Source organism: Leopardus geoffroyi, chromosome D3 (assembly GCF_018350155.1).
Source record: "Leopardus geoffroyi isolate Oge1 chromosome D3, O.geoffroyi_Oge1_pat1.0, whole genome shotgun sequence".
NCBI classification, from domain to species: domain Eukaryota; kingdom Metazoa; phylum Chordata; class Mammalia; order Carnivora; family Felidae; genus Leopardus; species Leopardus geoffroyi.
Window position 1 is genome coordinate 94,187,905 of NC_059339.1, and position 15,162 is coordinate 94,203,066.

General features: G+C 63.5%; 1 long non-coding RNA gene across 1 annotated transcript; it reads right to left on the reverse strand.

The window, feature by feature from the left end:
* Positions 1-8,700: 8,700 nt before the first annotated feature.
* LOC123587921 lies at positions 8,701-13,795 on the reverse strand. The gene is made up of 2 exons (XR_006707608.1): positions 13,349-13,795; positions 8,701-12,817 (listed from the first exon to the last, which is right to left on the reverse strand). It is a non-coding gene; the product is annotated as an uncharacterized LOC123587921 (long non-coding RNA).
* Between the last annotated feature and the right edge of the window lie 1,367 nt (positions 13,796-15,162).

The following is a 15,162-nucleotide window of genomic DNA, read 5'->3' on the forward strand; positions in this document are numbered from 1 at the left end:
CCTTTGCCAGGCGCTCCGAGACACCCCCCAACTCAAGTGCCGCTTCAGCCACACCCTGCGTATCGCCCTAAACGCTGCGTAGTAGACGAAAGCCCACCTCAGAACACTCGGTGTTCACGCGGACCCTGGCTCAGTCTCCTGATTTAGTCCCAGCTCCAACCGCCGGCGCCTTGGAAGTTGCCCGAGATGGGACTGCGGCAGGGGCGGGGCCTGCCTCCCGCCCACTCCCCACCGGCGCAAGTGTCTTTCCCTCTCCCCGCCCGCTCCTCCCCCTCCTCCTCCCTCCTTCCCCTGCTTCTCTCCTCCTCCTCCTCCCTCCCCCTCCTCCTTCTTCCTCCTCCCCTGCTCCTTCCCTCTCCCTCCTCCCTCCCCCTCCTCCTTCTTCCTCCTCCCCTGCTCCTTCCCTCTCCCTCCTCCCTCCCCCTCCTCCTTCTTCCTTCTCCCTCCTCCCCGTGCTCCTCCCCTCCTCCCTCCCCCTTCTCCTTCTTCCTTCTCTCTCTTCCCCCTGCTCCTCCTCTTCCCTTCCTCCCCTCCTCCTCCTTCTTCCTTCTCCCTCCTCCCCCTGCTCCTTCCCTCCGCCTCCTGCCTCTTCCTCCTCCATCCTCCCCCTGCTCCTCCTCTTCCACTCCCTTCCTCCCTCTTCCTCCTCCCTCCTCCCCTGCTCCTTCCCTCTCCCTCCTCCCTCCCCCTCCCCCTCCCTCCTCCCCTGCTCCTTCCCTCTCCCTCCTCCCTCCCCCTCCCCCTCCCTCCTCCCCTGCTCCTGCCCTCTCCCTCCTCCCTCCCCCTCCTCCTCCCTCCTCCCCTGCTCCTTCCCTCTCCCTCCTCCCTCCCCCTCCCTCCTCCCCTGCTCCTTCCCTCTCCCTCCTCCCTCCCCCTCTTCCTCCTCCCTCCCCCTCCTCCTTCTTCCTTCTCTCTCCTCCCCCTGCTCCTCCTCTTCCTCTCCTCCCCTCCTCCTCCCTCCTCCCCCGCTCCTTCCCTCTCCCTCCTCCCTCCCCCTCCCCCTCCTCCCCCTGCTCCTCTTCTTCCCCTCCCCCTTCTCCCTCTTCCTCCTCCCTCTCCCCCTGCTCCTCCTCTTCCCCTCCTCCTCCTCCCTCTTCCTCCTCCCTCCTCCCCCTGCTCCTCCCCTTCTCCTCCTCCCTCCCCCTATTCCTTCTTCCTTCTTCCTATTCTTCCTGCTCCCTCCTCCCCCTCTTCCCTCTTCCTTCTTCCTCCTCCCCTGCTCCTCCTCTCCCCCTCCTCCCCTCCCCCTCTTCGTTCTTCCTTCTCCCTACTCCCCCAGCTCCTCCCTCCTCCCTCCTCCCCTGTTCTTCCTCTCCCCCTCCTCCTTCTTCCTTCTCCCTTCCCCTCCTCCTTCTCCCTCCTCCTTCTCTTCCCACCTCTCCATCGCCCCTCTCCCCTTCTGGGCGGCCTGAGCTACTCGCCCAGCTGTCACCGGAGCGTGGCCAGGGGTCTCGATCTCCTCGACGAGTCTCCCGTCCTGGCTCCAGAGTGGTTGCAGGAAGTCACAGAGACGAGGTCAAGGCGTGCAGACCAGCGGGGCCTGGTGTGGGCTCCCTGTGGCCGGCTCCCGGGGTGCAGCCCCACTCAGGCCGTGACAGCTGAGCGCCTGGTGCAGGAGGCTGGCTGCTGAGTGGGTGCTGCCGTCCCCCGGCCAGCTCCAGGGAGGGCTGGCCCACGTCCCGCAGGGCCCTTGGTCACAGGGGAAACAGGCGGAGAGACGTAGACAGACGCGGCCACCTGGGCAGCTGGCGGCCGCCTCCTATAGGAGGCTCTCGCCATCCGGGGCCTCACGGTGGTAACGGCAAGCAGCTCACCGTGGAAAGGTGTCAGCGGGTTCTACAAGCAGCGGCAGCCGCAGCATCCCGGAGGCCGTCACTGCACAGCAGACTGGCGGGTCCCTTGGGCCCATTCCTCCCGCCACTGTCGGGGCAGGGGACAGGCCGGCTTGACCGCGGGGTGCGGTGGGCAGTGACCTCTAGGACCAAAGCTGCTTCTTCTCTGCCGCCTGCTTCCGTGGGGCCCCCGTGGCCCCCACTCGACCTCGACTGACCTTGGTGTCTGTTCCCTCTCGGCTCTGGCCCTTTCCCATCCTACGACCGGAAGTCAGACTGTGCTGTTGCCCGGTTTCTTCCAAAGACGGCGATGTCACACCCTCACCTGCACTCCACTGCTGCGCGTCTTCTTACCTGTTAGGGGCTTTATGTCACACAGAATGAAACCCTGGAAACGTGTTCATGTCTCAGCGCTCCCCAAGAAGCCGAGTAAAATTCTCTGCAGAATCCAAAACAGTGCGTAAGAAATAAAGTGCAGCCTTGACTCAGATGAGTGTCGGGGACCTAGGCGTTCGGTTTAATAGAATTTTCTGGTCAGTCATGATTGACTGCAAAACCCATTTTCTTGCAAATCTTGTTTTTAAAACTTTGTACAATTATGTCTGTTGTCCCTCTTAGTACTCGGTAGCGAACAACCCAGAACGCTTACTTCTGCAGGCATCCTAGCCTGTGTCCCCGAGCGGAGCGGAGCGCGGACAGAGACCGCGGAGGGCGGTGCCCCCGCGGCAGGAGCAGGGAGGAGCGTGGGCTCTGCAGATATGCCCCCCGCGTCTGGCGGGTTCACGGCTGCCGCCTAACGGACTGCTCTACAGGCCGGCAAGCACGCGGTATCTCGCGGCCTTTGAGGATGAGGAACCAGGGAGCGGCTCGGGGTCCTCAGGGACGCAGGCGCGGGTCACCTCAAGGCTCCGCTTGGGGGGCCCACTTGCTCTCTGAAATGCTGTCCGGAGGCCTCATGTCCCTGCTGCCAAGGCCAGAAGCCTCGGTGTCTTGCCGGGTGGGTCCCCCGGAAGACAGACCACGCACAGCAGCGGCACATACTCGGGGCGGCCCAAGGCCCAGGCTCACGGGCCGCAGCCCAGGGGGCAGCCGAGCACCGGGCTCACCAGGCCGGAGTTCGTGTCCGGGAAGAAAGCCCCAGGAGAGGAGGCTTGTCTGGGAACGCAGACCATTGTCGGGGGGAGAGCTGGTGGTGAACACTCTGGGCCGGCATCCCCGCCCTGCAGGCCGCCTTCCCTCGAGAGCGTTCCGGAACCCGGGGCCGCGCACAGTGCCAGCTCCTTCCCTGACCGGGGACTGTCTTCAGTGGGGCCGTGTGCGGGGCCCTCTCCTGCCCTTTCCTGTGCTGTCCTCCTCTGGGTGAGAGGGGCCGGCGGAGACACAGCCACGGTGTTGTCTCCACGGCCTGCAGCGGGTGGGAAGGCGCCCAGCGTCGCGGGGCCGTGTGCCTTGGGCCCAAATGTCGAGTCGTGCTAAGTCAAGCCAACAAATTGTATAAAATGTGTGTTTCCCCTAACTTGACGAGCATGTCTTCACAAACGCCTGGAGGCCGAGGCTTGCGTGGAGAGTTCTCCCCGGTATTCCTCACCAGACTGGCGGGCAGCGCGGGAGCAGGGGGGGTGCCGGATGGTGGGGACTCTGCCTCCTCGCCCCCTGGCTCCGCCCCTGCACCCATGACAACTCGGCTATGCCCCTGGAAGGAGGCTGTTTGGGAAGCAGTTCTGACCCTGGGGCTGCAGGGTGGGTGCCGGCTCTGGGAGGGAGCCCCCTGCCAGAGCGCGGGCTGCTCCTGGCCCCTAGGCCTCCTGCTCTAGACGGGCTGGGTGGGGGGCTCGGGCCCTCCGTGTGGTGCCGCCGTCACTCACAGTTTGGCTGCACGTACGCAGGGGTGAAGCGCAGAGGCTGCGCGTAGGCGGAGGGCCCCGGGGGACAGAGAGAAGTCTGCGGGGAGTGCCTTCTCCTCTGCCCGCCTTCTCTGTCTGCCTTGAGAGGGTCCCTGTCCTCTTGGTGCTGACTCAGTCCCCCAGACACAGCCGGCCCACCCGGACACCGGCCCCCTGCCCACCTGCTCACCGCCGCCCCCACGGCAGGGCACCTGCAGCCTGTCCCTGGACCCCGGGCCCCCCACGGCCCTGCTCCTGGCGCACGGCACCCAAACACCCATCTCCTCACCTGCTGACCCTGCTCGGAACCCTCCAGGCAAACCCAAAGCCGACAGCCAGGGCGCGTTTGAACGTTCCAGAATACGGTCCGTCTCCACTAGCCTGAAGCACTTGGGAATGACGGGGCTCGAGGGCCAGGAACAGGGGTGAGGAGGGCTGGGGGAGTGGAGGGGGGCCTTCGGCCTCCTGCCCCGACCACGCCCTGTGGCGGCCCGGCGCTCGCGAGCCCGGAGGCTGCGGGTGCGCTCTGTGATGGCAGGCGTTCCAGCCATCCGGGTTGCGGGCCGTGAGATGATTAAACACGACAGCCCAGGGGCTTCGGGGCGCATGGCACCGGCATGTTTAATGGTGTTCCGGAGGAAGATCCTAATTACCTGTGAAATTGAGGATCTATTTTCAGACAGGGCTCCAAGAAGCGATTCTGCCAAACAGGCTGGAATGTTCCCTTTGTCCCCCATATCTGGGCGGTGGGAGAGCCGGCCGGTCACGCACACCCTGTCCGCTACACGGCCGGGGCTGGCAGAGGGTCACCCCGGCCCGCAAGGCCGAAAGCCGCCGCCTCCAGCACAGCCGTGATCACTGCGCAGCGGCTCACCGCATCCCGGCCTGGGCTTGCGACACAAGTGTGAGGCTCCTACCGCAGGCCCGGGAGGGGGCCTGCCCCGTGGCCCTGCAGCGTGGGGCAGCTGTGCGCTGGGGGCCATTCTCCATAGCTTCGTCCACTGCACATTTTCCTGGAAAGGGTGGCGCCTTGCGTTGGCTGTTGGCTCACACACCCCTCCCCTGGCCTCCTGACCAGCTTCCCTGGGGGGGCTGCCCAAGGCATTTGTGGACATGGGGGGCGCTGCCCGTGGCATTTGTGGACGTGGGGGGGGCTGCCCAAGGCATTTGTGGACGTGGGGGGGGGCTGCCCATGGCGTTTGTGGACGTGGAGGGGGCTGCCCGTGGCATTTGTGGACGTGGGGGGCTGCCCAAGGCATTTGTGGACGTGGGGGGGGGCTGCCCATGGCGTTTGTGGACGTGGAGGGGGCTGCCCGTGGCATTTGTGGACGTGGGGGGGCTGCCCAAGGCATTTGTGGACGTGGGGGGGGGGCTGCCCATGGCGTTTGTGGACGTGGAGGGGGCTGCCCGTGGCATTTGTGGACGTGGGGGGGCTGCCCAAGGCATTTGTGGACGTGGGGGGGGGCTGCCCATGGCGTTTGTGGATGGAGGGGCTGCCCAAGGCATTTGTAGACATGGGGGGGGGGGCTGCCCATGGCATTTGTGAACGTGGGGGGAGCTTCCTGTGGCATTTGTGGACATGGGGGGGCTGCCCAAGGCATTTGTGGACGTGGGGGGGCTGCCCAAGGCATTTGTGGATGTGGGGGGAGGGCTGCCCATGGCGTTTGTGGATGGAGGGGCTGCCCAAGGCATTTGTGGACATGGGGGGGCTGCCCGTGGCATTTGTGGACATGGGGGGGCTGCCCGTGGCATTTGTGGACGTGGAGGGGGCTGCCCGTGGCATTTGTGGATGTGGGGGGGCAACACACAGAATTAAGTGGAGGTGGGGGGCATCCGGCAACTTCTCCACATTCACATTTGGTCCTACAGATACTTAGAGGAAGGCACCGACGGCCATTGTCTCACTCCCACGTGAGCTGACGGGTGCGGCCACGTCTCACGTTGGATCCCGTCCGCCGCTGACCTTTGCCGTAGGACGTGTGCGCCTTCTGCCTGGGCATCACGGTGGGTCCCTCATTCCATCGTGAAGGGGCGGGAGCTCTGGGTCCACCCTGCGCAGGGGGCAGCCCGCTGCGTTTGCTCTTACCACCCAGGCACCCAGGCTTTGCTGCAAGGAGACCGCGTGGCCTTAAGAGCGTGACTTCAAATTGAGGCCAGACACGAGGGTTTGGTGATTAGCCTTCAGTCTAAAGCCTCTCCCACCACCTCTGTGCATCCGGGCACTTGTCACACTGCGCTGCCCCCAGACAGCAGGCTACGTGACGCTCAGCCACAGGACCGAGAAGGACGGGGTTGGGGACGAGGTGACGCCCGCAGGGAAGCGTGTGGCGGCAGAGCAGGGGGGAGGTTTCTCCGGGTCTTACCGCCTCGAACTAAAGCACCACCAACCTTCTTTCCCGCACGGAGGGCGCCCGCAGCCTGGACCGAACTTCATTCTGCAACACGGACGCTTCCCCGGCTGGTGCCTCCTCGGACCCACACCCGCTTTCTGTTCGCTTTTCATACCGCTCCCGTGGCAAGGCCAACCAGGACCCCCACGGGAGGCCCCTGACGCCACGGCCAGCGCCCACGTGCAGACGGGAGGCCGGCGTTGCTGAGACAGCCCTCGGCGTAATGAGCGATGCCCTGATAGAAATCATGACTTCTATTATGATCGTAGAAATGGATACTCTTTCTTGATTTTCATGCTCGCTGGGGCTCATTAAATTGATTTCACAATCCGCTGATGGGTTGTGACCTGCGCTTCGTAAACAGCCGCCTGGTCTCGGCAGACCTCACACGGGGTCTCATTCTGCCCTGTGCGGCCTTCCTTGGCTGGAGACTGGACCCCGCTGGCCCAACCGCCCCGTGTGACACGAGTGCCCTCGCCGCCGTCCACCCCCTAGCGCCCCGTGACCCCGGGGCGGCTCCGCGCAGGCTGGCCCGTGGGGCAGGGGCACCCACGTCTCTGTTCTCCACAGCCCCCGTTGGCCTGGAGGCCAGGGCGTGAAGTGGCTTTACAGTAGACGGGACCTGAGACCCAGGGTCACAGACCATTCTGAACATGTCCTTTATGTGTTTTTGCCGCATTTTCCAAATTGTGTCCAACGGATCCCATTACTTTTAGAACCAGAAATAATATCAATAAAAGAAAAATGAATCCCCCGACTGGGGGGTCCGCCCACGAGCAGGGGGACGGGGGGCCTGGCTCTAGGGGAGCCCCTTCTGGGCCGTGGGCACCACGGCCCCAGGCCGCCTGCCCTCCGAGGCAGGATGCTGCTTGGGCCCCCTGTGCGGGTCGCCCTGCCGGTGGCCTGTGTGGACGCGCTCCTTCTGGGTGGAGTCTGGCTGGGGAGAGAGCGCTACGTCCCCTCAAGAGCGGTCAGCCCCCGAGGCCAGCACAGCAGAGGGTCCCTGGCAGAGATGTGGGAGGGACGCGGGGGTGGGGGGGCGTGGAAGAGGCAAGGCCTCGGGCCCCACCTGCCCCCGTCGGCTCTACTTGCCGGGAGGGAGGAGAGCAGAGCTCGGCCGTGTGGGGTCAGCCCCGGCCGTGGGGCACACAGGGACATCCGAGGGGAGAGCCTCTCGCACAGCCGGCGGTAAGCGAGGAGTGCCGAGCCAGGACGCGGGAAACTCCAACAAGGAAGGGAAGACGACTTCGCCTGACTTCAGTGAAATGAGGAACCCTTGCTCGCGGGAAGACCGTGCTGGGAAGCGAGGAGCACGCCTCTGTCACAGGGCTGAGGTCACGGTGCGGCCAATGCACACCGGCAGACGTGCAGAACTCGACAGATGGACCGGGCAGGGGCTCTGCAAACACGATGTGCAAACGTCTCTCGGCGTCTGGAAAGACGCTCGCTGTGACCACTCGTTCGGGGGACACCCGAGCGACAGGCCGACCCCGTCGCACCAAGTGCTGGAGCAGAGGGGTCCCGCACGCACTGAGGGCAGCCGTCCGACTGGCCGCCGTCGCCACCCTGCACGCACACCCAGCAGATCGGGCGCTTGCGTCCGCCCGGGACGTGCGTCGGCGTTCAAAAAAGCTTTGTTTGTAAGGGCCAAACGCTGGGCCCGACCGGGCTGTGCGCCGAGCACGACAGGCAGTGGGTGTGCTGGATGCAGGCGAGGAGCACGACACAGCCCTGCACACCTGTGCGCCTCGCCGGACGGCGCTCACAGCGCGAGTGTGGGATGCGGGACTCCAGGCACAGCTTCCCGAGCAGACAGCAGAGCGCCCTGCGCTCGGGGAGGGCGTGAGGCCGGCGTCTGGGGCGCCGCAACGTTCCGTACCTTGGTCTTGGGGTCTCGCGGCAGATCGCTGGGACCACGCTCTCCAAGGGGCACGCGTCCCGTCGCACGCTTGGCCGCGCGCGGGTCGTACCGAATTCGAGGAATCGTGGGCCTCGGGGCCAGGCGCCCTTGGATCTGAGTTGGGGCCTGCCGTTCACTCTGCTCCTACGTGGGGCTGCCGGAGCCACCCGCCCCCTCGGGGCCTCAGCTTCTCCATCTGCAGCCGCGTGGTGACAGCACCGGCCGCAGGGGCTGTTGTGAAGGTGCCCCCGGTGGACGCCGACCGGGGCACAGGGTCCCGCCCGCCTCGGCGAGTGCCGACTGCTCCCACGATTCCATGGCTCATGCTATCCAGGTGGCCAGACTCGCCGGCCGCGGGCTGGTGCCATCCTTGCCCCGTTTCTCCATTCTTCCCATCACGTGGCCTCGGGCTGCGCTCGGCGTCCAAAGCCAGGTCTCAGGACGTAGCCCGCCTGAGAGCTTCCTTTCTGTGCGGACGGGCCTGCTGTCACCTGTGGCGCATAAACATCGCTCACAGTTTGGCACCAGCTGCCTCTGTGCCTCCCGGGCGTTCCCAGCCCCTGTGACAAGTGGAGGTAAAGCCGAGAGTCGGGAGACTTGGAGTCAAGCTGCTTGTTACGCTCACACCTTCTCCCAGCGTGGAACTGAGAGGGGAAATCGGATCGCGGGCATCTCAAAAGCCACAAAAACACAAAAACCACGAGTGCTTCTTTAATAATTAGCGACCCTGGATCTGAGCCAGGGCGCCTCTCAGATCCAAACCGTGTTGGAGTCAATCGACCCGCATGGAGTGAGGCACACGCCCGCAGGAGCCCCCCGCCCCCCCGCAGCCCACGAGCGCCGTGGGGCCTTCGTGCAGCCACACCAGCCTTGCCGTGGCCTTTTGCGGGATTCGCCACGAACCTTAGTTGTGTCCTCAGGTAAGCTTTGGAGAAGCGACACCAGCAAATCAGGCCGGCAGCTGCTTGCTCTGATCTTTGGGGAACTGGGTCCGTCTCTGGATCCTGCTGAGGGGGAATGATGTTGATGTGTCCCGTGTAAACACACGCACGTCAGGACGAATACCCACACTGCCCTCGTATGTGAAGTCACAGGGGGAGGGAAGTGAACAAGGGAGGTTTGAGGCTCAAATGTGGGCCTGATAACTTGACCTGTGGTCGCGACAAAATGCCTTATCCTCACGCCTCCTGGGAGCCTGGGGGAAGCGCATCCCAGGACGCCGGGGTGGGGCTGGGACACGCGGCCACCAAGACCATGCGCCGGACTCGACCAGAAAGGCCGACGCCGAGGACGCCCCGTCGAGCCCGGGGCTCAGCCACAGGCACCGCTGGGTTCGGTTCTCAGCGACATCTAAGTTGGAAAGCCTCCTCGCCGTCAAGCCTCCGCCATAGCGCGTAGGAGCCTCGGTCCAGGTAAACATTTTACATTTTTAATTGCTCATTATAGCGGGCAGCAATTAAAGCTGTTGTGGTCACATAATTAAGAGGCAGACAAGGAAGGTTCTCAGCTTCTGTCAACCTGAATACTGGTCTCCTTCCCGCCCGCCAGGGTGGGGCGGGTGGGGCTCCCACTCCCCGGCTTCCCAGGGGCCCAGGCAGACGCAGAGCAGGCATCCCGACTCCCACCGTCGTCCCAGGACGGCGGCACGTGGGGCCCCACAAGGACCCGCGGGCGCCCATCTTCTGGGCGCGTGGGGCTGAGCAGCGCGGACCGGCATCCCTCTGGAATGCATTCTTGGCACTGGGCGCTGGGAAGGCGTCCTGGAAACGAGGCAGGAGTTAGTCACCCCTGCGTGACTCATCTGGCGGGGTCGCCTGACACTGGAGAGACGTGGTCTGTCCTTCAGAAACACCAGCCTGCCGCCCGCCCCTCTCTCGGCTGCTGGTTTCTCCCAAAATTACAGGGAGGAGTGGTTTGCATGCAGATGAACGTGCAGTTTGAGCACCCCCGAAAATGACTCGACCAGAACATTCTCCGGAGTCTTGCCCATGAGCCAGCCCCTCGCTCCCTGGTGGTCTCACCGCCATGCCGGGCTCTCTGCACTGCCGCCTCCGACCACGTGTCACCAGCTCCGACCGCCCGTCCGGACCCACTGCCTTCCACTCCCTGAGCCCAGCCGCGCGGTGGGACCCGCCAGCGCGTCCGAGGGAGGAGAAGGCGAGTCCCTGCCGGCCACGCGGCACGGAGGACACACGGCAGCGCCCGCCTTCGAGGACTCTGGGCTTGGGGTGGGGTCTGTGGCCCTCCCGCCCCTCGGTCAGGGACCTAGGCCTCCTGACCGTCCCCTTAAAGAGTGGTTGTGTTTCCTGCCACCCGTCCCGCGCGGGGAGGTCAGGGACTCGAGAGTGAGAGTCAGTCTCCTTGGAAGAGAAAGGGAGTCTCCCCACTGAGTGGCCGTTGTCCCTGAGCTCAGAGGGTCAGAGGTGGCCCTCTCTGGAAAGGCGAGGCTTTCGCCGCCGCAGTGACAGGATCACTCTAGGGGTCAGTCCTCTAAGGGATCTGGGCTGGGTTCTTCTAACTTTCCTCCTGACTCTGCGAGCAGGACAGCAAGGGGGACACAGCGGGAGCCCGCAGGGACGGAGGAGACAGGGCTCACAAGGAAGCCGGCGGGAGCTCTCCCGGTGTGTGAGGCGCGCGGCGTCGTGCTCAGGTCCCAAGACGGGGAGGCCCTCGGCGCCCCCACAGCACCCACAGCCGCGCGACGCGGCCGAGCCGGAGAGAATGCCCGAGACCCTCCGCCGGCACCTCCCGGACGTGCTCCGGCTGCCGGGAGGACCGCGGGCCCGGCACCTTCGGGGGCTGCGGCCGGCCCTGGACGGGAGCTGCCTTGCGCCGGCCCCTCAGAGGGATTCGTTCAGTTTTCAGGAATCTGGGCAGCCAGTTGCCGGTAACTTGCAGTTGTCCGTGATGAGAGAATTTACACTATGGAAATTGGACAGCATCCTAAGTCAGGCTTTTTCCCCCAGAGGGCCAACCGCCAGACCTTGCCAGCAACGGAAAATCCAGGGAGCAGGGGAAACCCTCATGATTGTGGAAAGATACGAAAAGTGGTCATAATCAGAGAAAACACAGTGGAGGTAAAAGGAATTGTTCAGAGTGCTGAGCTCCTGGAAATTAAAAAATTAAAGAAATTAAAATTAAATTAATTTGGAAACTTGAAAAATGACGGCACAAATAAAAATTCACAGGAAGAGTTGAAGGCAAAATTGAAATACCCTAAGGCAGCTGGGGGGCTCAGCCAGTTAAGCATCTGACTTCAGCTCAGGTCATGATCTCACGGTCCGTGGGTTCAGGCCCCACGTCAGGCCCTGTGCTGACAGCTCGGAGACTGGAGCCTGCTTCCGATTCTGTGTCTCCCTCTCTCTCTGCCCCTCCTCTGCTCTCTCTCTCTCTCTCTCAAAGATAAATAAACATTTTTAAAGCTTTAAAAAAGTATGCAAATACCCTAGGAAGCAGAGTGAGCTCTGGAGAAGCAGGAGTTCACACAAGTTAGGGGTCCACATGCACACGGCCCCACGTCTGACCCAAGGAGTTCCAGAAACAGAAAGCAGAAAGTGAGCTCCCACGCACAGAAGCTCCTGGCTCTCCAGGCTGCAAGAGCAAAGCCGCGGGCGCCCCGAGTGGACCCTCCCCCGCGCGGCCTGCTGGGCTCCGAGGCCGAAGAGAAAACCAGCAGCTGCCTGAGTTTGGATGTCGGAATGGCCCTGGAGTCCTAAATAGCAACACGGAACCCAGAACACCATGAGCAATGCCTTTCTGGTTTTTAGGACAATAATTTCCTACTGGAAGTTCCAAACCAAACACTTTTTCAGTCCAGCACGAGAGGAAGAAGGTATTTTCAGATCTGAATGAGGCTCCTATAGAATGTGAGGTGCCCGCTGGAGAGCACGCCCACGGGGCGGTCCGCATCCTGGACACAGGCTTGCAGAGACCACATCCGGGCATGAGCGCAGGGGCTCGGGTGGGCGTCCCCAGGAGAGCGCCGGAGCGCGTCAGCTGGACAGGGAGGGGGCAGAATCCACAACAGCCCCGTGAGCTGAGCACTTGGAAAATCGAAAATCGAGGCGGTCGTTGATCCGCACAAGGCAGGATACGAACTCACAACATATTAGGGTGCAGCTTTGGGAGCGGTGCGGGCAGAAGTAGTGCACACCTGCAGCCCGTGGCTGCGTCCACGGGTGCCGCCAGCCCCAGCCTGGCCCTTCCACGTGCCGTGCCATGCTCGGAGGAGCGGCCCCGCCAGCCGGAGCCCGGTTCCCCGGGCGAACCCGTGCAGAGAAGCCTCGGACTTGGATCCACGCACCCGGCGACACTTTGCTGGAGGAGCTGGAGGGGTGGGGGCTGGAGAGGCGCTGGGCCACGTGGACAGAGTCCCCTCTGTGACGGGCGGACCGGCTCACCCGGGGTCGGAGGAACCCGGTGCCCCGGGCCCCTCTCACTCGTGCCGTGGGAACTAAGTCTTAACAAAGGCAGACTTGCTCCTCTGGTGGGGGAGGGCACAGCCGGCCCTGGGGACGACCAGCCCGGGGCCCCACGGCTGGGCCGGGCCACCTGAGCCGGGTGGTGCCTGACATGGGAGAGGCTGGGGGACGGGGTCTGGAGGCAACACCGAGGGCGACGAAACCCCCGCCTTCACCTTCGGAGTCAGGAGCGGCAGATGACGCGTAAACCCTGAATGTCTTAAAACAGTGGTGCAGACTGAGCCGAAATCAGCCGGAAGTTGGGAGGCCCGCAGTGGGTCCTTTAGGGAGCGAGAGGCAGGGTGTGGACGGGCGTGGCCAAGCACACTCTGCCGGCTGGTGGAGGCTGAAACTATAAAAACACATGCAGGTTCCTAAAAAATGTCTTAACTGTAATAGAAATAAAAACGAAAGAAGATGGCAAAGTACTAGACAAAATAAGTTTTGCTGAAGCGAAAGAGTCTGTGTGCAGGAGGAAGACTGGAGAACAGCTCGGAGGGACCCCCCAGCCCCGCGCCCCGAGCCCGGCCCAGGCCTCCGCTGGAGGGAGTGGCGGGCGCTCGCCCGGAGCCCTGCTTCCTGGGGACCCAGAGCTCCTCAGAGATGGGCTGATGCCAGGAAAACGGGTGCCCTCGGGTGGGCCCCCTCCCCCGGTTCCAGAAGAGCCTGCCCTGCTGGGCACCAGCCTCTCGGCCCCCGTCAGCCCCGAGCTCCTGGGATGTTCACAGAGTGGAAAGGAGGCTGCAAGCTTTAACCCCTAAATGCTTACGATTTAAAAAAACGGGTCTGGCAAATGATTAAACTAAACCGAAGACCTAATTGCTTTCATTTAAAATAATATGAAAGCAAACGTGATATTGTGTTGAACTTGGACGAACGGTACCTTTGGCAACAGAGTCCTGTCTCCCCCACAGACCGCTGTGCAGAAACACTACGAAATGAGGTCCTCGGTGCCTGTTACGCTGAAGTAGTTCTAAACGGAGCGAATGGCCGCTTTGGGGAATGGTCCAGCCCGTGTCTGCCTTCAGCCCTGAGAGCATATCCCACCGATGGGGCAAGAGCAGAGACTGCCCACATTTGCGTTGCGATGGCCAGATGCTGCGTGGGCTGCGGAGGCCGGGCCCCTGAAGGACTCCCAGCCCTGACGCAGCCGTGGGCCCGGAGGCCAGGGTGCGAGATACTGGAAACCATGACTCAGAGGGGCCTCCAGCTCCTGGGCCCTGTTCCAGGTGCCGGCGCGAGGCTGTGCCCTGCACAGAGCTAGGGGCAGCAGCTGCCAGCGCGGACACGTCCGCGCCCGGCCGGGAAGGCGCGGGGGGCCGTGTGCGGGCCGTGGGCACAGTGCTGACCCGTGCAGCGGACAGGGCCCCCCGCCGGGGAACACTGCGGCTGGGCCAGGCCCAGGGGTGGAGAAGGGAAATCCTGTTGGAAGAGCCCAAAGTGCCCAGACGGGGGCCTCGGGCCCGGCCCGGAGGCAGAGCAGGGGTGCGACCCCTCCCCGCAGAGCACGCACTTTGTGTTCTGGGTTCACGTTCACTCCCAAGTGGATCTGTAGGCAAAGCTGCCAGAACATCTGTTCACACGGTGAGGGTGGGACTCCAGGGGCTGGGCCCCTCCCGGTGGCCCACCCACAGCGAGGCGGGGGCTCCCATCCCACCCCGAAGTGGACAGCTGGTCCCCAGTCTCCCCAGTTAACTGAAAGAGAGAGAAATCGGGGGCGGGTGTGGGGGGGGTTGGAACATGGTCATAAATCTGGGATCTGTTTTTACTGGTGCTTCTATTTCAGATTTTCAGTTTGGAAAAATACGCTTTTATGCGTTCCAGGCACCCCAGTGATGACCGAGAGGTGTTGATAAATGCAAAAACTAAAAAAAAAAAAAAAAAAAGAGGAAAGCCCTTTTCTGGGCCAGGAGAACAAGTCCCTTCGTCGCATTCACACTAAACTTCACCTGTCTGGTTTCGTGTCATTTCTGTGCATCTTGCACGGGTGCAACTGCGCCGGGAGCCCCCCGACCCTGCACGCTGCCCCCCTCCCCCGTGCAGTCCCGGGGGCCCCTGTGCGCAGAGTGACTAGAGGAGCCGGTGCCCCAGGGCGCACGGATGACGCGGGGCAGGAGGGCTGGGCCGTGCGGCGGTGCGGGGCACAGAGCTCATTGTGTGTCAGTTTGCACGGATCCCGAACCAACACGGGAGGCTTCTTACGTGCGGTGCGGCTGTGGTTTCCTTCCCGCCTTGCCACGAAAGGACTGTTTTTGCCGGGCCGTGGAAGTCTGCGCGGCCGGCCGGTGGGGTTGCCAAGCCCGAGTAGGTGGGTTTTAATTTGCTCCAGCTGTGCTGGCCGGCCCCTCTCCCCGCCGCGATGTGGCAAATGAAGGAACGGGGTCTGTCCCTTGGAAGCAGCTGTAAGCCATTCAGTCGCATAAACTGAAATGAGAACACGGGGGAGAAACCAGACCTGCAATTCCGCCTTATTCCACAGCTGCCCTCAGCCCAGCGAGACAGCCGCCCAAACAGAGCCACCTCCCTGGGCCTTGGCCCGGGGACAGGAGGCGAGGAGGGGGTTACTGCAGGCCCCAGGTATTTTGGTGAGCCGGAGGCCGGCTGGGGAGGGTGCGGGCGCCAGCGACACCTCCAGCTGGCAGGCGTTCTTGGCAGCCGTGTCCCCAGGATTGCGTCCCGGCGGGTGAGGCGCACGTC